Source organism: Balaenoptera borealis (assembly GCF_965194805.1).
Source record: "Balaenoptera borealis genome assembly, chromosome: 12".
In the NCBI taxonomy this organism is placed as follows: Eukaryota; Metazoa; Chordata; class Mammalia; order Artiodactyla; family Balaenopteridae; genus Balaenoptera; species Balaenoptera borealis.
The window spans coordinates 70,476,355-70,500,732 of NC_138869.1; the positions used below are offsets into that span (position 1 = coordinate 70,476,355).

The 24,378-nt window shown below is 43.3% G+C and overlaps 1 long non-coding RNA gene across 24 annotated transcripts in view; it reads left to right on the top strand.

Annotated features, from left to right (window-relative positions):
• Nucleotides 1-24,378, top strand: part of LOC309607057 — a 197,447-nt gene that overhangs the window by 16,559 nt on the left and 156,510 nt on the right. For 11 of the 24 annotated variants that reach the window (XR_014232196.1, XR_014232208.1, XR_014232209.1 and 8 more), the window contains exons 2-3: nt 12,688-12,790; nt 13,815-13,892. This is a non-coding gene — a long non-coding RNA (uncharacterized lncRNA). The other 13 variants (XR_014232206.1, XR_014232207.1, XR_014232198.1 and 10 more) reach the window with 12 other exon arrangements.

Sequence of the window (24,378 nt, forward strand, 5' to 3'; positions counted from 1 at the left end):
TTATATTAACATATTTCCATACAAATAACCCAATGAAAGTTTAGTATTAGTTGTTTTGTTTGTTTTTTTATACTGCAGGTTCTTATTAGGCATCAATTTTATACACATCAGTGTATACATGTCAATCCCAATCGCCCAATTCAGCACACCACCATCCCCACCTCACCGCAGTTTTCCCCCCTTGGTGTCCATATGTCCATTCTCTACATCTGTGTCTCAACTTCTGCCCTGCAAACTGGCTCATCTGTACCATTTTTCTAGGTTCCACATACATGCATTAATATACGATATTTGTTTTTCTCTTTCTGACTTACTTCACTCTGTATGACAGTCTCTAGATCCATCCACTTCTCAACAAATGACTCAATTTCGTTCCTTTTTATGGCTGAGTAATATTCCATTGTATATATGTACCACATCTTCTTGATCCATTCGTCTGTTGATGGGCATTTAGGTTGCTTCCATGACCTGGCTATTGTAAAAAGTGCTGCAATGAACATTCGGGTGCATGTGTCTTTTTGAATTACGGTTTTCTCTGGGTATATGCCCAGTAGTGGGATTGCTGGGTCATATGGTAATTCTATTTTTAGTTTTTTAAGGAACCTCCATACTGTTCTCCATAGTGGCTGTATCAATTTACATTCCCACCAACAGTGCAAGAGGTTTCCCTTTTCTCCACATCCTCTCCAGCATTTGTTGTTTGTAGATTTTCTGATGATGCCCATTCTAACAGGAATGAGGTGATACCTCATTGTAGTTTTGATTTGCATTTCTCTAATAATTAGTGATGTTGAGCATCTTTTCATGTGCTTCATGGCCGTCTGTATGTCTTCTTTGGAGAAATGTCTATTTAGGTCTTCTGCCCATTTTTGGATTGGGGTATTTGTTTCTTTAATATTGAGCTGCATGAGCTGTTTATATATTTTGGAGATTAATCCTTTGTCCGTTGATTCATTTGCAAATATTTTCTCCCATTCTGAGGGTTGTCTTTTCGTCTTGTTTATGGTTTCCTTTGCTGTGCAAAAGCTTTGAAGTTTCATTAGGTCCCATTTGTTTATTTTTGTTTTTATTTCCATTACTCTAGGAGGTGGATCAAAAAAGATCTTGCTGTGATTTATGTCAAAGAGTGTTCTTCCTATGTTTTCCTCTAAGAGTTTTATAGTGTCCAGTCTTATATTTAGGTCTCGAATCCATTTTGAGTTTATTTTTGTGTATGGTGTTAGGGAGTATTCTAATTTCATTCTTTTACATATAGCTGTCCAGTTTTCCCAGCACCACTTATTGAAGAGACTGTCTTTTCTCCATTGTATATCCTTGCCTCCTTTGTCATAGATTAGTTGACCATAGGTGCGTGGGTTAATCTCTGGGCTTTCTATCTTGTTCCATTGATCTATGTTTCTGTTTTTGTGCCAGTACCATATTGTCTTGATTACTGTAGCTTTGTAGTATAGTCTGAAGTCAGGGAGTCTGATTCCTCCAGCTCCATTTTTTTCCCTCAAGACTGCTTTGGCTATTCGAGGTCTTTTGTGTCTCCATACAAATTTTAAGATGATTTGTTCTAGCTCCGTAAAAAATGCCATTGGTAATTTGATAGGGATTGCATTGAATCTGTAGATTGCTTTGGGTAGTATACTCATTTTCACAATGTTGATTCTTCCAATCCAAGAACATGGTATATCTCTCCATCTGTTGGTATCATCTTTAATTTCTTTCATTAGTGTCTTATAGTTTTCTGCATACAGGTCTTTTGTCTCCCTAGGTAGGTTTATTCCTAGGTATTTTATTCTTTTTGTTGCAATGGTAAATGGGAGTGTTTCCATAATTTCTCTTTCAGATTTTTCATCATTAGTGTATAGGAATGCAAGAGATTTCTGTGCATTAATTTTGTATCCTGCAACTTTACCATATTCATTAATTAGCTCTAGCAGTTTTCTGGTGGCAGTTTTAGGATTCTCTATGTATAGTATCATGTCATCCGCAAACAGTGACAGTTTTACTTCTTCTTTTCCAATTTGTATTCCTTTTATTTCTTTTTCTTCTCTGATTGCCGTGGCTAGGACTTCCAGAACTATGTTGAATAATAGTGGTGAGAGTGGACATCCTTGTCTCATTCCTGATCTTAGAGGAAATGCTTTCAGTTTTTCACCATTGAGAATGATGTTTGCTGTGGGTTTGTCATATATGGCCTTTATTATGTTGAGGTAGGTTCCCTCTATGCCCACTTTCTGGAGAGTTTTTATCAGAAATGGGTGTTGAATTTTGTCAAAAGCTTTTTCTGCATCTATTGAGATGATCATATGGTTTTTATTCTTCAATTTGTTAATATGGTGTACCACTTTGATTGATTTGCGTATATTGAAGAATCCTTGCATCCCTGGGATAAATCCCACTTGATCGTGCTGTATGATCCTTTTAATGTGTTGTTGGATTCTGTTTGCTAGTATTTTGTTGAGGATTTTTGCATCTATATTCATCAGTGATATTGGTCTGTAATTTTCTTTTTTGGTAGTGTCTTTGTCTGGTTTTGGTATCAGGGTGATGGTGGCCTCATAGAATGAGTTTGGGAGTGTTCCTTCCTCTGCAATTTTTTGGAAGAGTTTGAGAAGGATGGGTGTTAGCTCTTCTTTAAATATTTGATAGAACTCACCTGTGAAGCCATCTAGTCCTGGACTTTTGTTTGTTGGAAGATTTTTAATCACAGTTTCAATTTCTTTACTTGTGATTGGTCTGTTCATATTTTCTGTTTCTTCCTGGTTCAGTCTTGGAAGGTTATACCTTTCTAAGAATTTGTCCATTTCTTCCAGGTTGTCCATTTTATTGGCATAAAGTTGCTTGTAGTAGTCTCTTCGGATGCTTTGTATTTCTGCGGTGTCTGTTGTAACTTCTCCTTTTTCATTTCTGATTTTATTGATTTGAGTCCTCTCCCTCTTTTTCTTGATGAGTCTGGCTAATGGTTTATCAATTTTGTTTATCTTCTCAAAGAACCAACTTTTAGTTTTATTGATCTTTGCTATTGTTTTCTTTGTTTCTATTTCATTTATTTCTGCTCTGATCTTTATGATTTCTTTCCTTCTGCTAACTTTGGTTTTTGTTTGTTCTTCTTTCTCTAGTTTCTTTAGGTGTAAGGTTAGATTGTTTACTTGAGATTTTTCTTGTTTCTTTAGGTAGGCTTGTATAGCTATAAACTTCCCTCTTAGAACTGCTTTTGCTGCATCCCATAGGTTTTGGGTCGTCGTGTTTTCATTGTCATTTGTCTCTAGGTATTTTTTTATTTCCTCTTTGATTTCTTCAGTGATCTCTTGGTTATTTAGTAACGTATTGTTTAGCCTCCATGTGTTTGTCTTTTTTACGTTTTTTTCCCTGTAATTCATTTCTAATCTCATAGCGTTGTGGTCAGAAAAGATGCTTGATATGATTTCAATTTTATTAAATTTACTGAGGCTTGATTTGTGACCCAAGATATGATCTATCCTGGAGAATGTTCCATGCGCACTTGAGAAGAACGTGTATTCTGCTGTCTTTGGATGGAATGTCCTATATATATCAATTAAATCTATCTGGTCTATTGTGTCATTGAAAGCTTCTGTTTCCTTATTTATTTTCATTTTGGATGATCTGTCCATTGGTGTAAGTGAGGTGTTAAAGTCCCCCACTATTATTGTGTTACTGTCGATTTCCGCTTTTATAGCTGTTAGCAGTTGCCTTATGTATTGAGGTGCTCCTATGTTGGGTGCATATATATTTATAATTGTTATATCTTCTTCTTGGATTGATCCCTGGATCATTATGTAGTGTCCTTCCTTGTGTCTTGTAACATTCTTTATTTTAAAGTCTATTTTATCTGATATGAGTATAGCTACTCCAGCTTTCTTTTGATTTCCATTTGCATGGAATATCTTTTTCCATCCTCTCACTTTCAGTCTGTATGTGTCCCTAGGTCTAAAGTGGGTCTCTTGTAGACAGCATATATATGGGTCTCGTTTTTGTATCCATTCAGGCAGTCTATGTCTTTTGGTTGGGGCATTTAATCCATTCACGTTTAAGGTAATTATCGATATGTATGTTCCTATGACCATTTTCTGAATTGTTTTGGGTTTGTTTTTGTAGGTCCTTTTCTTCCCTTGTGTTTCCCACTTAGAGAAGTTCCTTTAGCATTTGTTGTAGAGCTGGTTTGGTGGTGCTGAATTCTCTAAGCTTTTGCTTGTCTGTAAAGCTTTTGATTTCTCCATCAAATCTAAATGAGATCCTTGCCGGGTAGAGTAATCTTGGTTGTAGGTTCTTCCCTTTCATCACTTTAAGTATATCATGCCACTCCCTTCTGGCTTGTAGAGTTTCTGCTGAGAAATCAGCTGTTAACCTTATGGGAGTTCCCTTGTATGTTATTTGTCGTTTTTCCCTTGCTGCTTTCAATAATTTTTCTTTGTCTTTAATTTTTGCCATTTTGATTACTATGTGTCTCGGCGTGTTTCTCCTTGGGTTTATCCTGTATGGGACTCTCTGCGCTTCCTGGACTTGGGTGGCTATTTCCTTTCCCGTGTTAGGGAAGTTTTCGACTATAATCTCTTCAAATATTTTCTCTGGTCCTTTCTCTCTCTCTTCTCCTTCTGGGACCCCTATAATGCGAATGTTGTTGCGTTTAATGTTGTCCCAGAGGTCTCTTAGGCTGTCTTCATTTCTTTTCATTCTTTTTTGTTTAGTCTGTTCCGCAGCAGTGAATTCCACCATTCTGTCTTCCAGGTCACTTATCCGTTCTTCTGCCTCAGTTATTCTGCTATTGATTCCTTCTAGTGTAGTTTTCATTTCAGTTATTGTATTGGTCATCTCTGTTTGTTTGTTCTTTAATTCTTCTAGGTCTTTGTTAATCATTTCTTGCATCTTCTCAATCTTTGCCTCCATTCTTATTCCGACGTCCTGGATCATCTTCACTATCATTATTCTGAATTCTTTTTCTGGAAGGTTGCCTATCTGCACTTCATTTATTTGTTTTTCTGGGGTTTTTTCTTGTTCCTTCATCTGGTACATAGCCCTCTGCCTTTTCATCTTCTCTATCTTTCTGTAACTGTGGTTTTTGGTCCACAGGCTGCAGGATTGTAGTTTTCCTTGCTTCTGCTGTCTGCCCTCTGGTGGTTGAGGCTATGTAAGAGGCTTGATGGGAGGCTCTGGTGGTGGGTAGAGCTGACTCCACAAATTAGTTTTAATGCTCTCATTATTATTAATTGTAATAAATTCCAAGAAGGGAAAGAACTGGGTTCCATGAGAATAGTGGGGCGGGGTGGGGGGGTGGGGCAGTCTGGATATAGAGAACAGATGAGGCTGTCTGAGAAGTGAATTTTTTAGAGGTGGGCAAGCTGATTGCAGAGCCTGCTCTTCTTTGTTTTACTTTTTTAAAAAAAATTTATTTATTTATTTATTTATGGCTGTGTTGGGTCTTCGTTTCTGTGCAAGGGCTTTCTCTAGTTGCGGCAAGCGGGGGCCACTCTTATCACGGTGCGGGGGCCACTCTTCATCGCGGTGCGCGGGCCTCTCACTATCGCGGCCTCTCTTGTTGCGGAGCACAGGCTCCAGACGCGCAGGCTCAGTAATTGTGGCTCATGGGTCTAGTTGCTCCGCGGCATGTGAATCCTCCCAGACCAGGGCTCGAACCCGTGTCCCCCGCATTGGCAGGCAGACTCTCAACCACTGCGCCACCAGGGAAGCCCTGAGAAGTGAATTTTCAAACTGAGACCCGAAGGATTTCAAAGACTAGGAAAGAGAATGTTCCAGGTAAAAGGCACAGTTTATGCCAAATGTTTCCAAGCAGCAAAGAACTCGGCACCATGGAGCAGTGGGGTCCCCTCGACCAGGACAAGAGCGACCCTGCCTAAGAACCACCCTTCAGAGGGTTCTGGAGAATGTCCACCCCCAAACAAATCCATGCCAAGAACCACAGGGTGCCTGGCACTCGGCAGGCTGTAAACGTAAACATCCCCGTTCTAACACTGCTCAGGCCCCAGGGAACACTGCTCCACATCTCTTGCCCACTGTTCTCAGAACAAAGATTCCTGCACGGGTCTGTGGGAGGAGTGTCAGCTGAGCTTCGGCCAATGCCAGAGATGGACCCTGCTTTGGAGCTGCGGGGAAGATTTGAGCAGCAGAAGCTTTTAAGTGAAAGAAAAGGTAAATGCAGTTCTCATATCTCTCCTCTCGGGTTGCAGGGATATGACAGACACTTGCATAACAAAGTGTCCATTTACTTGTTTTTTTTTCATGTTCTGAAGGGTCTCATGAATCAGCACTGTCTTCATAACAGTTGCACATGGCAGCTGAGGAACACTGTACAGTATTGAACAATTCACATAACTTAAACTTGTGCATATGTAGGTCTGGACATGACGTGTGAAGCATGGTAGCAATTCTTCATGTTGGCAACTAGTTGGATGCTATTTTGAGAACAGTTCAGTTTTTCTAAAAGTGTTTAATAAGATGGAATTAAAATTTCTAAAAACCATTTAAATTTGATTAATTTTGGATATTTATTAAGTGTAAACTATATTTCCTTTTAAATTTTAAAACATGATTTTGAATATATAAGAAGAAAAGTCACTTCTTAAAACATACATGAAAAATAATTTTAGCTAAAAAGTTTCACGTTTACTTAGTTACATTTTTAAAAAAATTTTTATTATTTTTTTGGCTACATCAGGTCTTAGTTGCGGCACGCGGGGATCTTTCGTTGCATCAGGTGGGCTCTTAGTTGGGCAGCAGGTTTTCTCTAATCTAGTTGTGGTACGCAGGCTCCAGAGTGCATGGACTCTGTAGTTTGCAGCAGGCAGGCTCTGGTTGAGGTGGGCGAGCTCAGTAGCTGTGGCACGCGGGCTTAGTTGCCTCGCGGCATGTGAGATCTTAGTTCCCTGACCAGGGATCTAACCCTCGTTCCCTGCATTGCAAGGTGGGTTCTTTACCACTGACCACCAGGGAAGTCCCTACTTACTTGCTTTTGAGGAGAATGTATTCAAATTTTGTACACTTTGAATGCAATGACATGTTTTTTGAGTCCTTTGAGAGTTAGTCTGGGTCCAGATCATGATAGGAACAGAAAGTAGCAAAGTGGAACTCAGAAAAGAATAAAAAGGAACTTCAGAGTTTTGGTAGGGGCCAAAGTGGTGAGCATGTGTGGGAAAATTAGAGTCGGTGCCAATGTTTAGATTTGGGTCAGGGGTGGGTGGGTTTAGGATTGACTATCAAGATTTTGGTGAAAATGAGGGTGAGTTTAGGGATAAGATTCAGATCAGGAACACACATAACTTCTGATACCTTCTGATCTGACACCAGAATACCAAGCCTCTCCACAAAGAAAAACAAGCTTGTGGCTTTATAATTGCACTTTGTTTTGGTCTAAAAATGACATTTCTCAGCTTGATCACTGGCAATAGACACCAGACTCAATTCCACCTGAATTTTAGCTGTTTTCTAAAATTAAATCTACTTTCAGAAGACGAAGATTTGCTACCACCAGTGACTATGATGCTGATCAATAATGACTCCTACCATGTGCCAGACACTGTGCCCAGTGCTTTCAATTTATTCTCACAGCACACTTGCATGTCTGTGGCTCAGAGAAGTTAAGTAACTTGTCTAAGGTCACACAGCTGGTGCTTGGTGGAGCCATCCCATTGACAAGCACCTACTAGGTGTGCAGTATTGTGTTATCTCTAGTCCCTGTGGAAACTTTGAAAGGGAGTGAGCTGGGTTAGAGAGTGGTAGGGATGTGACGGAAATTCTTGGGGGGGGGTGTGTGTCAGTTATGACAGAGTGATGATGGAATCTAGTGGCACAGGGAAAGTAGAGGACAAGACCACAGGGGAGAGGAGTGCATGGCAACAAACGGAGAGGCTGAGCATTGGAAGAGTTTACTTGGATAAGGAAATCACCAAGAATTAGGACAGGAGCATGCCAGAGAATCATGAGCCAGGAGCCAAAATCCTTGAAGAATAATATAGTTTGATGATATGATTCAAAATTGAGGTCCTTCCTAGGGGTAGAGAGGGAGGTGTAATGGCCTGGAAGCATCTACTTGTCCTCCAGTATGTCTTCTTCTTCCTTAATAATGAAGTCCCTGATTTGTAGCTGAGCATATAGACACGCAGAAAAAGACGTGTCCCAGCTTTCCTTGCATCCATGTAGCTAAATTCCAGCTATTGGGGAGGGTCCTTTACAGAAGAGGTGCACCCTTCTTGGTTACTTTTTCCTTCTCACTGACTGGCAAGAGGACCTAATGGCTGGCACTCTAGCAGCCATCTTGGACCATGAGGTAAACTTGGGAATGTGAGCTGCCACTGTGGAGCAACCAGCTAGGAGCCTTGATTTGAGAGAGAGAGAGAGAAGAAAAAAAAAAAAAAAAAACAAACCATAAACCCATATTGCTGAAGTCACTGTGACATGGGGATTTTTTAAACTTGTAATTGAACCTAATGCGAATGGCTGCAACTAGAAAGTTATGTTTGGGTCCTACTGAAGATGACATTAAATGCTAGTGGGCATGAGTGGGTGCTAAGAAGCCTTGGAAAGTTGTTGAACAGAAGGTGAGCTGACGAGAACTGTACATTCAGAAAGGTGTGGAGAATAAATAAATAAGGTGGAGAGAGCTGAGGTGAGGATGTGTAGTTAAGGGGGACATTTAGATATTCTGAAGACTCAGATCAATGACGGCATCTGAAGGACTGGGTCTGGAAGTCAGGTTTTAGGAAGGTTGTGAGGTTGGTGTTAGGTTTAACAAGCAATTCAGGAACTTGATTATGGCTAGAGTCAGGTTGGGGTGAGGTTTTGAGCTGGAGTTTATACCAGGGTTGGATTTTAAGTCAGAAATTGGAAGAATCTAATAGCAGGGCTAGGTGTCACTGGAGGTGTCGGGCAGACTTAGGAAGGGACACTTAAGTGTTCTGGGATATGCCTGGGGCTTAGTGTCTGATGCAGTGGTACTCAGGTGAGGCATTTGGAAATGTATGGGGTGTTTTGTTTATTTATTTATTTTTATTTATTTATTTTTGGCTGTGTTGGGTCTTTGTTGCTGCGCGCGGGCTTTCTCTAGTTGCGATGAGTGGGGGCTACTCTTTGTTGCAGTGCGTGGGCTTCTCGTTGCAGTGGCTTCTCTTGTCGCGGAGCACGGGCTCTAGGCGTGTGGGCTTCAGTAGTTGTGGCACGTGGGCTCAGTAGTTGTGACTTGTGGGCTCCAGAGCACAGGCTCAGTAGTTGTGGTGCATGGGCTTAGTTGCTCTGCAGCATGTGGGATCTTCCCGGACCAGGGCTCGAACCCGTGTACCCTGAATTGGCAGGCAGATTCTTAACCACTGTGCCACCAGGGAAGTCGTGTGGGGTGTTTTGAATTGTCACAATGACAGCGGAGTATGTGTGTGTGTGTGTGGTTTGCTCATGGTGTTTAGAGGCAGGAGCTCGAGATTCTAGATGTCCTGTCATGTGGGAAACAGGCACGGTGGTCCAGCCCCAAATGCCATGCATTCCTGGGAAACACTGAGGCAAAGTGGCATCAGGAAGAAGAGAAAAGCTGAGCACTATTGGGTTAGAATCCTGTTCTGCTGCTTTCTTCCCCAGGTGGACATAGCCCTCAGTTTTCCCATCTATAAAATGGGATGATGATAGAGGCCTTGCAGGACTGTGAGATTGGTAACAAGTTTGCAGACGGCCCAGCACAGGGCTGGCCCAAGGGCCTGCAACTGGGAGATGTCTGGACCAAGCTGAAGGCAAATCTGGGTAAAACTGAAGTTCAGTCTGGGTTTGGGTTAGTTTGGGGGTCATGATGCCCAACCATGGCTGTGTGTTAGAATTACTGAGCTCAGGAGGCTTTAAAAAGTGCTGATGCTTGGTCTTACCTCTCAGAGATTCCGAGTTAATTGGTATGGAGTGGGTCTTGGGCAGTAGGAGTTTTAAAAGTTCCTTGAGTGATCAGAGCCTCCTGTGGGGCCTGAAACTCTCACTCTTGAAATTACTCCTCTCACTAAAGCAGTGGTTCTCAAAGTGGGTTCCCCGGACCAGCAGCATCAGCGTCACTCGGGAACATGTTAGAAGCGCAGATTCTCAGATTTCACCTCTGATCATCAGCAGCTCTGGGGTAGGGCCCAGCGATCAGCACTCTAGCACATCCTCTGGGGATTCAGATACCCACTCAAGTTTGAGAGCCACTCAATATAGCACCATCTCCAGGAAGCCCTCAAGAAAGGCAGATGCTATTTCACCGTTGGGTAGTTCCCCACACTTCTCTGAATAATGTCACATGAGCTGTGAGGAAAAGCTCCATGAGGCCAGGGACTTTGTCCATCCCATTCACAGCTGTCTCTCCAGGGTCCACAGCATGTGATGAATAACTGAATAAGGTGAGAGAGACAGAGACAGAGACAGAGAACTATCTCAGGTGCTGTGAACTGGGAGGAGAGGGAGACCCTGCCTGTCTCTTTTTCTGTCTTGGTCCCACGACATGCAAGTCTAGTGTTTCAAGATACAGATTCCTGGCACAAATGGGTCCTTAATCGCCTGTCTCTCCACCCGGTGCTCAAGGGAAGAGATGTGGACTCCTTGCACCCCTGGTGGAGCACCGCCCCTGGCAGTTGTTCAAAGTCCATTTGTGTCTCCAGTGTGGTGCTCGTGTGTGGCAGGTACAGTATTTGACAGGCAAATTACGAGATATTTTTCTTCAAATTATTTTTCTTTAGTTTTCCTCCAATGTTCATTTTTTTCTTTATTTTTGAAACAGTTTCAAATTTACACATAGTAAATTTGAAAGAATAGTATAATGAACTCTGGCATACCCTTGGCCAAAGACCAATAAGTTTTTCTTATTGTCTCAATGATAGCTGTTATAAGTCCAGGAAAACACTGCATTCTAGTCCTCGTCAATCTATGAGGGATTGTCAAGGGCAATTCTGCTATGTGCGATTTTCACTTATGGGCAATTAAAGTAATTTGAGAGTTGCCTTCAGGACCCAACCTCCACGTAAGAAGCCGCTTCCTGGACATCGTCTCAGCTGAATCCTTGGGGGGTGATCAGGGACTATGAACCCAACCTAAAGCCAGGTAGGACTCTGCTGATGCCAGGTGACAGAAGTACAATGCAAACTAGCATAAGCTCAAAAGAGAACTGATTGGCCCCTCAACTGGGTCAGCTAGACGCAGTCTCACCTCAGGCATGGTTGTACCCAGGGGCTCAAAAGGAGTCCCCAAGTCTCTCTCTCACTCTGCTTTCCTCTGCGTTAGCGGGAAAGGTGACCGCTGACGGCTCCCTGACCACATCAGTTCCCCCAGGTGGGGGCCTGACTGGCTTTACTTGGTCACTTGCTTACCCCTGGATCTGTCCGTTTAAGTCTGAGGATGGAGGTACTCTGATTGGCCAGCTCGAGTCACGTGCCCGCCTCTGGGCGGGGCTCTCTGTTTTTGATTTGAGAGAATAGTAGTTATAAAACGGGAGAGGGTTTTTGCTACTCCTGATCAACTGGTGAGTAGTCCACACGGGGAGCTATTGTCAGAGTCAGGAATAATAATAATAATAGCAGCAGCAGTAGTTGTAACATTTATTGAGAGCTTGCTGGGTTCCGGGCATTGTTCTAAGTGGGTTTTCTCTTTATTAGCTCATTTAATACTCAGCCATTTTATGCGGTTGATGCTACTTTCATACATGTTTTCCATACCCGCAACTTCACAGAGAGGTGCAGTCACTTGCCCAAGGACACACAGCCAGTACGCAGCAGAACGCGGGGCCCCACATCCTCAGACCTCGCTCCAGAGTGGGTGCTGGCGCGCCCGGGAGCACACCCTCCACTATCCTCCCTGCGGTAGAACCTGGACTTCTGCTCCAGGCTTGGACTGTCACGTGGCACTCTCGCCCTCCAGTGCATCTGTGAGGCTGGCGGAAGTGGAACACCTCGGTTCAGATCGCTTATGGGAAGTTTGCCATTACCCCCAGAGCCCCAAGAAACAGAAAACAGAATGGGTGAATTTAGAGCAGTGGTTCTCACTGGCTGCCCACAAGAATACTTAGGGGAGCTTCACAAAACCCCAGTGCTCAAGCCATATCCTAGACCAATTAACCAGAATCTCTGGGGTGGAGCCCAGGCATTAGTAGTCTTTAAGTTTCCGCAGGTGAATTAAATGTCCAGCCAAGGTGGGGAATCACTAGTTTAGAGGCCTTGTAGCTTAGTAGAAATAGCCGTGGTTTAAGATCCACCTGGGTTTGAGACTTGGCTCCGCCACTGCAAGCTGTGTGACTGTGTGCCAGTCACTTGACTTCTCTGAGCCTCAATTTCCTTATCTGTGGAAACGGTATAAGTCCCTCTACTTTATGTGAGAGCTGAATGAGACAATGTCTGTAAGGCCCCCAGCACAGAGCTGGCACTCAGCTCCATCCTTACTATTAAGGAGGGGGCAGGACAGACCAGCCTGTGCAGGACCATCCAGGGAGGCAGAGCTGTGCCAATGACTCACCATCACTAGGTTGAGGCTGTGGAATGGACTCTCGGGGCTGCTGGAACCCTCAGACCCCAGGCCCTCCCGCCTTGGTCTTCCACCTTCACAGAGGGACTTGAGGCTTCTGAGTATAGGGTGAACTTGGGATGGAACGGGCAGGGTGGGAGTTGGGGCAGAGTTGGGTGGGGGACTGGGGGAAATGGCTGTGTGAATGCACTGACTTAGTCTCACCACCAGGTGGCGACAGGAACCTACCCACTGCGAGAGGACCAGCCAGCCTGAAGGAGAGGACCCCTGGGAATAATGCAAAGATTTTTTTGAGAACTTTTTTGAGTACTAGGTAAATACTAAATCTTTATTTTCTTAAATTTCCATTTACTTAATGCAACAGTCCTGTGGTAGGCGCCATTACCCTCCTTTAGGGGATGAAATAGAGGTGGTGCTGGTAACTGGCGACCAGGAATTTAACCCAGTCAGTAGGACTCCACATTACTCTCTTAACCACTGAAGTCATAGTCACAGCTGCAGGGGCCTTTGGAATTCCTCGGGCCCTGTGATTCCCAAACCTGTATGATGATAAAAATCACCTGAGGCTCTTTTAAAAAAATTCAGAATTCCTGGGTCCCAGGACAGGCACTGAATTAGAATCTCCCAGGAAAATGGGCTTGGGAATGTGTGTGATTAACAAAAGTCCCTGTTTGGAAACATGGATCTGCTCTCAGAGAGGGAAAGTAATCTGCCCAAGGTCACACAGCCAACCCCCTCCAACCTCTTAATACCCTCTAATTCAGAAGCCAGGCCATACCCCCCAAAAGATGAGACAATATAGCACATGACCCAGCAATTCCACTTCTGGGTATATGCCCCAAAGAGTTAAAAGTAGGACCTTGAAGAGATATTTGAGCACCCATGTTCATAGCAGCCTTATTCACAATAGCTAAAAGGTGGATGCCACCCAAGTGTCCTTCAACAGATGAATGGATAAGCAAATGTGGTGTATACATACAATGTATTATTATTCAGCCTTAAAAAGGTAGGGAATTTTGACATATGCTACAACATGGGTAAACTTTGAGGGTATTATGCTAAATGAAATAAGCCCATCACAAGAAGACATGATTCCATTATAAGAGGTACCTAACATAGTCAAATTCATAGAGGCAGAAAGTAGAATGGTGGTTGCCAGGGGCTGAGGGGAGGGGGCAATGGGGAGTTATTGTTTAATGGCTACAGAGTTTCAGTGTTGCCAAATGAAAATGGTTCTGGAGGTGGATGGTTGCACAATAATATGAATGTACTTACATTGAACTGTACACTTAAAAATGGTTAAGATGGTTAATTTTATGTTATGTGTATTTTACTAGAATACAAAAAATTGGAAAAAAAAGATAAGACAATCTATGCCCAGCCGTGGAGGGTTGATAGTGGTGAAGCATGAGAAGGTGTGTGATTTTCTTCATCTTTTGAATGATTTTATGAATAAATATTATACGGAATTTGATGAGTATTGTCAGATCACCTCTGTCCTCAAAAAGGATTGTACTAATAATGTATGGATGTACTTTTTCCCCAATAACTTCACCAATTTTGGGTTTTATTATTTTACTTTTTTTCCTGTTTAATAGGTGAGAGATAGTACTTCATTATTATTTAAATTTGCATTACCGTTTGTTAGACTTAAAGTCGAAGGTCCAGAATTGACCAGTGTCATTGACAGCCTCAGAATGATTTTCCTCAAAATGTTAATTCTTGGGGAATTCCCTGGCGGTCCAGTGGTTAGGACTCTGTGCTTCCACTGTAGGGTGCCTGGGTTCGATCCCTGGTCGGGGAACTAAGATCCCCGCAAGCCACACACACGGCCAGAACAAACAAACGAACAAACAAAATGTTAATTCTCGATTTATTATACTGAATAAAACAAGTCCATGTTTATTGTTAAAGTAAATTTAAAAACCTCCTAGGTCTGTTACTGAGAGGAGTAAGTGGCTCCTGCTTGAGCTTCTGCCATGATTGTTCCTGCTTATTCAACATTAATTCCAGGTTCTGAGATGGAGGCTCACAAAGAGAGGGGTGGGGTTGGAGACCACAAGTGTAAAGCCTCCTGTTCATCTTGTGGCACCACATGGCGGCCCTCCCAGTGGCTGTTATTACGTACCTTCTAGGTCACTCTCCTTGTGATGGGGCAAAAATGGTCAGCGAGAGGCTGGCATAGACATGTGCCAACCCCCCCAAAAAAAGAGTCCTGTAATTATTGGTCCAATTTCTCCTCCCTCCATCTTCCCTTCCTAAAGAAGACTGATTCTTCCATGTGGGAAAGTGGCTGAGTTGAGCTGGGTATGGAGGAGGAGCATTCTTGATTTATTTATTTGTTTTTGGTGGGAGATAGATAGAGATTGAGTAGCTTCAGAGCATGAGGAAAGAAAGAGGAGAGGAAAGGGGATTTTAATTAGTGTGGCTTTGAACTATGTATTTGACTCCCTTTAAATCCCTTGAGAGGTGTGACCAAAGAATGAAATTGCTTGTTAATTACTTTAGGCTATTGGGTTGTATTTCTTGTGTCAGAAACCATTCTGAGACTGAGTCACATGTGCCCACATTTTAGTAGGGTTCCACCCTTACTAATGAAGACTTGGGCATGAGCTCTCGAGCCTCCAACACCCTGGGGTCTTGGCTCCTTGCCAGCCCTGCCACCCACCACTGAGGCCACACCTTGGACCCTGTCATCACCTGAAACTGCTCCACCTCTGAAATTACAATTCAGACGTCCCACTCTTTAGTGACAATCACCTCCCCCCAACCCCTGCCCACTTTCCTCTACCACACCGCTCCTCTGAACCCACTGGGGCTTCTAGCCCATTGGTCCCTATTGTTCTGCCCAAGCATCTTTTCCCTTTTCTGTTGGTAATGACACCCACTTATTCCTTGGAGGAAACTTCATTTTTTCTCCCATATGGATAATATGATTCGGGTGAGGCTGACTCTAACCTCACATCTGGGCAATCATACTTCAGACTCTTGGCCACATCAGTTGGTCAGGGGTGGGCATGTGACCCTGTTCAGTCCAGGGAGAGCCAACCCAGTACTATTGCTGAGATGCCAGAGAGGGGACGTTTTCTTTCTGCTCATGTGGCTCACCTTGCAGGACTTAACCTGGACTTGTGAGGGCTGTCCTGGGGTCGAGAGCCTGCAGAATAAGGAGAAAAGGTGAGCAAAGAGGGGAGGTTCCTAATAATCTTGTTGGAGTATCTGGAACCAACCATTGGTGAAACTACCCTGGGTTTTTCAGATACGTGAGTCGATGTCTGAGATCTGTGAGTCCAGATTAGATTCCATCACCTGAAACAGACGTGGCTATTACAGTGCTGCTCCATTGAGGCTCTAGATGAGCGGTGCCTAGATGTGGTTGCTCATCAGAATCACATGGGAAGATTTTTTTCCCTTAAAACCTTTATAGATACAGAAAAAAGCATAAAACATAAATGTGTAAGTTAATGTATTATTACAAAGCCAACTCCCATGTAACCTCATCAGGGTCAAGAAAGAGAACACTGGGGACTTCCCCAGTGGTCCAGTGGTTAAGACTCTGCCCTTCCAATGCAGGGGTCGCGGGTTCAATCCCTGGTTGGGGAACTAAGACAGTCTGGCCAAAAAAAAAAAAAAAAGAATGTTGTTAGACTCAAAGCCTCAGCCCCTCCTCCCCTTCACGGAACCACCACCCTGACTTCTGTGCAATCTCATTCTTGCTTCCCTTGATCATTTTCAGCCTGAGTATGCTTTCCTAGACACTATGGGGTAGTTTTGCCTGTTTCATTTATTTATTTTTTAAAGAAGCACCTCTCTTCTTTAATATTTGCAGTTATTTTCTAATATTTATTTATTTTATTTATTTTTTCTTAGTTTTTTGGCTGCATTGGGTCTTAGTTGCGGCACACGTGATCTTTGTTGTGGCATGTGGCATCTTTCATTGAGGCACGGGGGCTATTCATTGTGGTGCGCGGGCTTCTCTCTAGTGGTGGCGTGTGGGTTTTTCTCTCTCTTGTGGTGTGCGGGCTCCAGGGCATGTGGGCTCTGTAGTTTGGGGCGTGCAGGCTCTCTCGTTGAGACGTGAGCTCTGTAGTTGTGGCGCATGGGCTTAGTTGCCCCACGGCATGTGGGATCTTAGTTCCCTGACCAGGGATCGAACCTGTGTCCTCTGCATTGGAAAGCGGGTTCTTTACCATTGGACCACCAGGGAAGTCCCAGTTTTGCCTGTTTTAGAATGTTGTACAAATGGAATTATTTATTAACCTTAATGAAGCCAAATTTGTCAGACTTTTCATTTAAGGTTGGTGCTTTTGTGTCAGGAAAAGTAATCTGTCACCACCCTGAGGCTTTCATCCTCAAACTTTTCTTTCACCTTCTATCATCTTTTATAATCTTTATTGTTCTTTATTCTAATCTTTTATTGTCTTTATGATCCCACTATGGTGTGAGGTAAGGGTGGAGTTTCATTTTTTCCCCATGTGAACACTCAATCTGTTTATCGAAAAGGCTCATCTTTCCCTGCGCTCTTTAGTGCTACATAAATCACAGCTTGTGTCCATCTCGATGTCAGTTTCTAGTCTTTTCTTCAGTCTGTCTATCCTTGCACAAATACCACCCTCTCCTAATCAGTGTACTTTTATGAAGTTTGATATTCAGTAGAGCGATGTTCCCATGTATGTATATATATATATATATATATATATATATATATATATATATATATATATTATAGAAAGCTATTCTTGGCTATTTCATTTCCATATGTATTTTCTTTATTTATTTTATCAATTTAATTAATTTATAATTTATAATTAATTAATTAATTTATATTGGCTGTGTTGGGTCTTCATTGCTGCGCGTGGGCTTTTCTCTGGTTGCAGCGAGTGGGGGCTGCTCTTCGTTGCGGTGCGCGGGCTTCTCATTGCTGTGGCTTCTCTTGTTGTGGAGCACGAGCTCTAGGTGTGCAGGCTTCAGTAGTTGTGGCACATAGGCTTAGTTGCTCCGTGGCATGTGGGATCTTCCCAGACCAGCGCTCGAACCTGTGTCCCCTGCATTGGCAGGTGGATTCTTAACCACTGTGCCACCAGGGAAGCCCCCTCCATATGTATTTTAGAATCAACCTGTCACATTCTACCAAAAAAAAAATACCCCATGAGGATTTTGATTTGATTGCATTGAATCTACAGATCAGTACATTGTTCAAAACTGAGTCTTCTAATCCTTTTTTTATTTTTCAAATGTGCACATATTAAGAAGAGAAGATATAAGATGAGGGGACCTAACAAAATTTGTTTTTTTTCCAGCTTTATTGAGATACAATTGACGTATAACACTGTGTATTTTTAAGGTATACAATGTGATGATTTGATACATTTATAAATTGCAAAATGATTACCACCATAGCATTAGCTAACACTCCAACCAGTCACATAATTACCATTTCTTTTGTGTGGTGAGGACATTTAAGATCTACTCTCTTAGCAATTTCAAGTATGTAATAGAGTATTATTAGCTATAATCACCATGCTGTACATTACGTCCCCAAAACTTGTTAATCTTATGACTAGAAGTTTGTATCCTGGAAGTTTGTCTTCCGATCTTCGAACGTGGTGTGTGTGTGTGTGTGTCCACTCATGCGTATACTCACACACACATTTATTCAGTTAATTAAAAATTTTTTTCTCTATAATGCTTTTTGCACATCTTTTGTTAAATTTTTTTTTTTTTTTGGCTGCATTGGGTCTTCCTTGCTGCGTGCGGGCTTTCTCTAGTTGTGGCGAGCGGTGGCTCCCCTTGTTGCGGAGCACGGGCTCTAGGCGCATGGGCTTCAGTAGTTGCAGCACACGGGCTCAGTAGTTGCAGCCCATGGGCTCTATGGTATGCGAGCTTTGGTAGTTGTGGTGTGCGGGCTCAGTAGTTGTGGCTCATGGTCTCTAGAGCACAGGCTCAGTAATTGTGGCACACAGGCTTAGTTGCACCGTGGCATGTGGGATCTTCCCGGACCAGGTATCAAACCCACATTCCCTGCATTGGCAGGCGGATTCCTAACCACTGCGCCACCAGGGAAGTCCCTCTTTTGTTAAATTTATTCCTAGATAATTGCTATATTTTTTAGTGCTGTTCAAGTGTCTTATTTAAAGTCCAGATTTTTTGGCTCAGCCTCTGGAGAGTCTGAGTGAGTAGTGCTGGGTGGGCCCAGTGATTCTGATGTGCAGCCAGGCCTGGGAACATGGGCCTCTCTGGGGCTCCCCTCATGATCTCTTTTCAAACGTATTCAGTCCCCTCCCCCTCCCAACTGGCCCCATCCCATAAGCTGATGAACATGCTCAAGTCTCTCTCTCTTGGAGTAAGCCTGCTAATCCCCTCAGGGTCCTGCCATCACATTTTTATCCCATTCACAGCCACACTTTCAGAAGGGGTTGTCTACACCTATGATTTCAACTTTTTATGCTTGTGTATGCCTAAATAAATTTGAAAAACCATGTAGCCCCTCACACATTTTAAAATTGACATCTAATTCAAATCATCCTTACCCACCCCTGTGTCCTTCTGGTCTACCAAGCGGGCTTTTCTCTTGGCCCCCTCATGCTCCCTCACCCTCTGCAGGGTGGCCTCTGGTGCCTGCATGCCACTGAAGCTGCTCTACTCAAGGTCTTTAGACTTCCTTGTCACTAAGTTGTAGGGACAGTTTCAGTCTTTGTCTTACCTGCCTTCTCTGCAGCATTTGAAGCTCTTGGCACTCCTTCATTTTACATGCTCTCTCCCTGGGTGCCCATGACATCACACTTTCCTGCTCTCCCCTCCTCCCTTCTAACAAGCTACTTACTGACTGTGATGAGTGATTGAAGGGAACAAGCAGGCAGAGGGGATGGAGGGTACCAGGGAATGGAGGGTGCCAGGCAATGGAGGGTACCATGGGATGGAGGGTACCAAGGGATGGAGGGTACCAGGGCATGGAGGGCGCCAGGGAATGGAGGGTACAAGGGAATGGAGGGCCCCAGGGAATGGAGGGTACCAGGGTGTGGAGGATACCAGGGAATGGAGGGTACCAGGGAGTGGAGGGTAATTGAGTTTCCTTGGCTCCATCCTCTTCCTATCCCATAATGCCAATCCCATACCAAGACTTGTTGATCATACCCATGCACAACATTTTTTCCCTCAATGAAGAAAAAAGTAATGTTGGGCTTCCCTGGTGGCACAGTGGTTGGGAATCCGCCTGCCAATGCAGGGGACACGGGTTCGTGCCCCGGTCCGGGAAGATCCCACATGCCGCGGAGTGGCTAGGCCCGTGAGCCACAACTACTGAGCCTGCGTGTCTGGAGCCTGTGCTCCGCAACGGGAGAGGCTGCGACAGTGAGAGGCCCGCGCACCGCGATGAAGAGTGGCCCCCACTCGCTGCAAGTGGAGAAAGCCCTTGCACAGAAACGAAGACCCAACACAGCCAAAAATAAATAAATAAATAAATAAATTTATTAAAAAAAAAAAAAGTAATGTTGATCATTGTAAAATTTTAAGCATGTTGAAAAGAAAAAGAAAGAAAATTAAAGTCACCTGAAATCCCCCAACCCTGAGAAAATCCACCATTATAACATTGGTGCTTGTCCCTTCATTTGCCTCTCTATGCATTTACACACACCAAATGTGCTAGTTTACAAAAAGTTGGAAAATGGTTATTATTATAGATGGCTTTTTTCTTTTAAAATGTTTACTTATTTAGCATTTTGACTTTTCTTCCCCAGAAAACCACTGTTAACACTCTGGTATGTGTTCTTCTAGACTTTCCACCTGTTGATAGAATCACACATTAAAAAACCTGGAACATATATAGCAGCGGTCCCCAACCTTTTTGGCACCAGGGACCGGTCTCGTGGAAGACAATTTTTCCATGGACGGGCGGTGGCGGTGGGGGTGGGTGGATGGTTCAGGCGGTAATGGGAACGATGGTTCAGACGGTAATGAGAGTGATGGGGAGTGGCAGATGAAGCTTTGCTCGCTTGCCTGCTACTCACCTCCTGCTGTGCGGTTCGGTTGCTAACAGGCTGTGGATCCCTGATGTATAGGATTATTTTTGTCACTATTTTTATATAATAGTGTGACCATGTTATATACATATCTCTTCTTCTTGCTTATTTGACTTAACCCTTCACATCAATTAGCATAGTGCTAAATTCCTCCTTTTTAATGGCTGTATAATATTCTGCAACATGGATGCAGCATCATTTATTCACTCATTGCCTTATTAAAGTGCATTTCTTTTGTTTTTCAGTTTTGTGTTGTTTTGTTTTCACCACTTTGATTAATGCTACCATAAATATTCTTGGACATATCCATCTTTATGTGCTGTTGCTTTTATTTATTTATTTATTTTTAAAGTGGGTTGATTCCCAGGTATGAATTGTTGGGTTAAAGGGTGTGTATATTTCAATTTTAATAGATCTTTCCAGATTGTTTTCCAAAATGGCTGTAAGGAAACACTTTTTCACCAGAAATGAATGAGAATAGAGCCATTTTACCCATATTCCGACAAACAATAGGTGTCATTTGTGTTTTTCTTTTTTGTTGATCTGTGGGTATTTATTTATTTATTTATTTATTTATTTTTGGCTGCATTGGGTCTTAGTTGCAGCGCATGGGCTTCTCTCTAGTTGTGGCATGTGGGCTCCAGGGTGCGTGGGCTCTGTAGTTTGTGGCACAGAGACTCTCTAGTTGAGGAGTGTGAGCTCAGTAGTTGTGGCACATGGGTTTAGTTGCCCCGCAGCATGTGGGATCTTAGTTCCCTGCCCAGGGATCAAACCCACATCCCCTGCATCATAAGGAGGATTCTTTACCACTGGACCACCAGGGAAGTCCTGATCTGTGGGTATTAAGTGATAGCACGCTATTACTTTAATTCACATTTCCCTGACAACTAATAAGACTAAATATCTTTTCATTTTCTTGTTAGACACTTGGATTGCTCTTCTGGGAACTATTTCTACCCTATTCCTTTTTTCCAGTGGATTATTTGTCTTTTTCTTATCACTTTATCGGAGCTCTTTTTTTTTCTTTTGGCTGCACTACGTGGCTTTCGTGATCTTAGCTCCCCAACCAGGGATTGAACCTGGGCCATGGCAGTTAAAGTGCCGAGTCCTAATCACTGGACCACCAGGGAATTCCCAGGAGCTCTTTGTATAATATAGATATTAACTTGTCTTTCACATGGATTTCAAATGGTTTCCTATTCTATTAATTCCCTTTGACTTTGGTTGAGGTATCTTTAGCCATAAACAATTTACCATTTTAATGTAATTAAATGTGTCGACCTTTTCTCTTATAGTTTCTGTCTTTCTGGTCTGGCTTAAAAGGTTTTTTGGAGGGAATTCCCCGGTGGTCCAGGGGTTAGGACTCAGCACTTTCACTGCCGTGGCCTGGGTTCAGTCCCTGGTTGGGGAACCAAGATCCCGCAAGCCACAAGGCACGGCCTAAAATAAAATAAAAGGCTTTTTGTAGTATATTTTTTATATATTCTGCATATTGTTTACATGTACACATTTAAACTATCTGAAATTTGTTTTTTGTTTCACTATGGTGAGAGATAGGGGTTCTACCTCATTTTCTTCCTGGTGGGATCCCAGCTGAGTCAGCAACACTTACTTATTTATTTTTTGCTGATCAGTTTTCAAAAAATTTTTATTTATTTATTTATTTATTTTTGGCTGCATCAGGTTTTCACTGCTGCGCATGGGCTTTCTCTAGTTGCGGCGAGCAGGGGCTACTCTTTGTTGCAGTGCGTGGGCTTCTCATTGCCGTGGCTTCTCTTGTGGCGGAGCATGGGCTGTAGGCACGTAGGCTTCAGTAGTTGTGGCACGTGGGCTCAGTAGTTGTGGCTCACGGGCTCTAGAGCGCAGGCTCGGTAGTTGTGGTGCACGGGCTTAGTTGCTCCACGGCACGTGGGATCTTCCTGGACCAGGGCTCGAACCCGTGTCCCCTGCATTGGCAGGTGGATTCTTAACCACTGCACCACCAGGGGAGCCTCTATTTTTTTTAAATATTTATTTATTTGGCTGCACTGGGTCTTAGTTGTGGCATGTGGGATCTTCGTTGCCACGTGCGGGATTTTCATTGCAGCATGCGGGATCTTTTTTTTCTTTTTTTTAGTTGCGGCATGCGGGATCTAGTTCCCTGACCAGGGATAGAACCTGGGCCCCCTGCATTGGGAGCGGGAGTCTTAACCACTGGACCAGGAGGGAAGTCCCAGCAACACTTATTAAATAAAGTACCATTCTTTCCTCACCAAATTGAAATTTCACCATTGTTACATTTTAAATCAAATCTATGTTGGTATCTCTTCTTGTGCTCTCTTCTCTTTCACTGAATTTTTCATCAATTTCTTGACCATTCTTGGAAAAGTGTTGGTAAGTGTCAAAGTTCTGGAAAAGCCCATCTTCCCCACGTCCTTAGCCGGACTTGAAGGGTGAGCAGCCCAGATTACTGCATACACACGGCAAGACAACCCCTCCCCAGCATATACCGGATTGTTTCGGTGTGGTATGCTTATACATACTTCTCTGCACTACTTTTCTCCCTGACAGCCTCACCAGCCACTCAGCCCCACCACTGCTTTGCTGCAGACGCCAGGACTAATCTCATTACACCCTTAATCCCTGTTTATGGTCCCTGGTCAGCCTCCTCCCTGCATCTAATCCCCGTCTGGCCCTGCTTCCCCTTCTCTCATCCTGTCTCCTGCCCCCTAACTACTAAAACCCTTCACCAAGCCCCTCCAAACTCAGGCATGAGAAGGGCCCTAGGATTTGTCTTCTGTGGACAGTTCCTTCATCTTCTTGGTCTTCTGGAAAACTGGATCTCCCTGGTGACACTGCTTTCCCCACCACTAGCTCAAACGGTGACTGTCTTCTCTCCTTCACTCCTCCTGCCACTGGGCCAAGATTGACCTACTTGCTTCGCTTCCAGAAAATGATCCTTCGCTTTCCCCCCCAAACTCCCAGCTTTAAATCTCATGCTATTTAACAGAACTATTCTTGCAGACATCTACTGACCCTTGGTTGCTCCTTCTGATTCCTTGAAAGAGTTAGTACCTAATTCATTGCCCTTCTCGCTAATACCACTCCAGTCATAATTTTTTTGAAGTATAATTGACCTACAACACTATATTAGTTCCTGGTGTACAACATGGTGATTCAATATGTCTATGCATTACAAAGTGCTCACCACAATAAGTTACCATCTGTCACCATACAAAGATATTACATAATTTTTGACTATATTCCCCACACTGTACATTTTATCCCCATGACTCATTTATTTTGAAACCGGAAGTTTGTACCTCTTAATTCCCTTTACCTATTTCACTCATTCCCTCCACCCCCCCACCCCTTTGGCAACCATCTATTTGTTCTCTGTGTCTATGACTCTGTTTCTGTTTTTTTTTTTAATATTTGTTTATTTATTTATTTATTTGGTTGTACCTGGTCTCAGTTGTGGCAGGCGGGCTCCTTAGTTGTGGCATGCGAACTCTTAGTTGCTGCAGGCATGTGGGATCTAGTTCCCTGACCAGGGATCGAACCCAGGCCCCTTGCAGTGGGAGCACGGAGACTTATGCACTGTGCCACCAGGGAAGTCCCTCTGGTTTTGTTTTTTTTTTTCTGAATTTTATTTATTTTTTTATACAGCAGGTTCTTATTAGTCATCCATTTTATACATATTAGTGTATATATGTCAATCCCAATCTGCCAATTCATCACACCACCACCCCCCCCCAGCCGCTTTCCCCCCCTTGGTGTCCATATGTTTGTTCTCTACATCTGTGTCTCAATTTCTGCCCTGCAAACCAGTTCATCTGTACCATTTTTCTAGGTTCCACATATATGCGTTAATATACGATATTTGTTTTTCTCTTTCTGACTT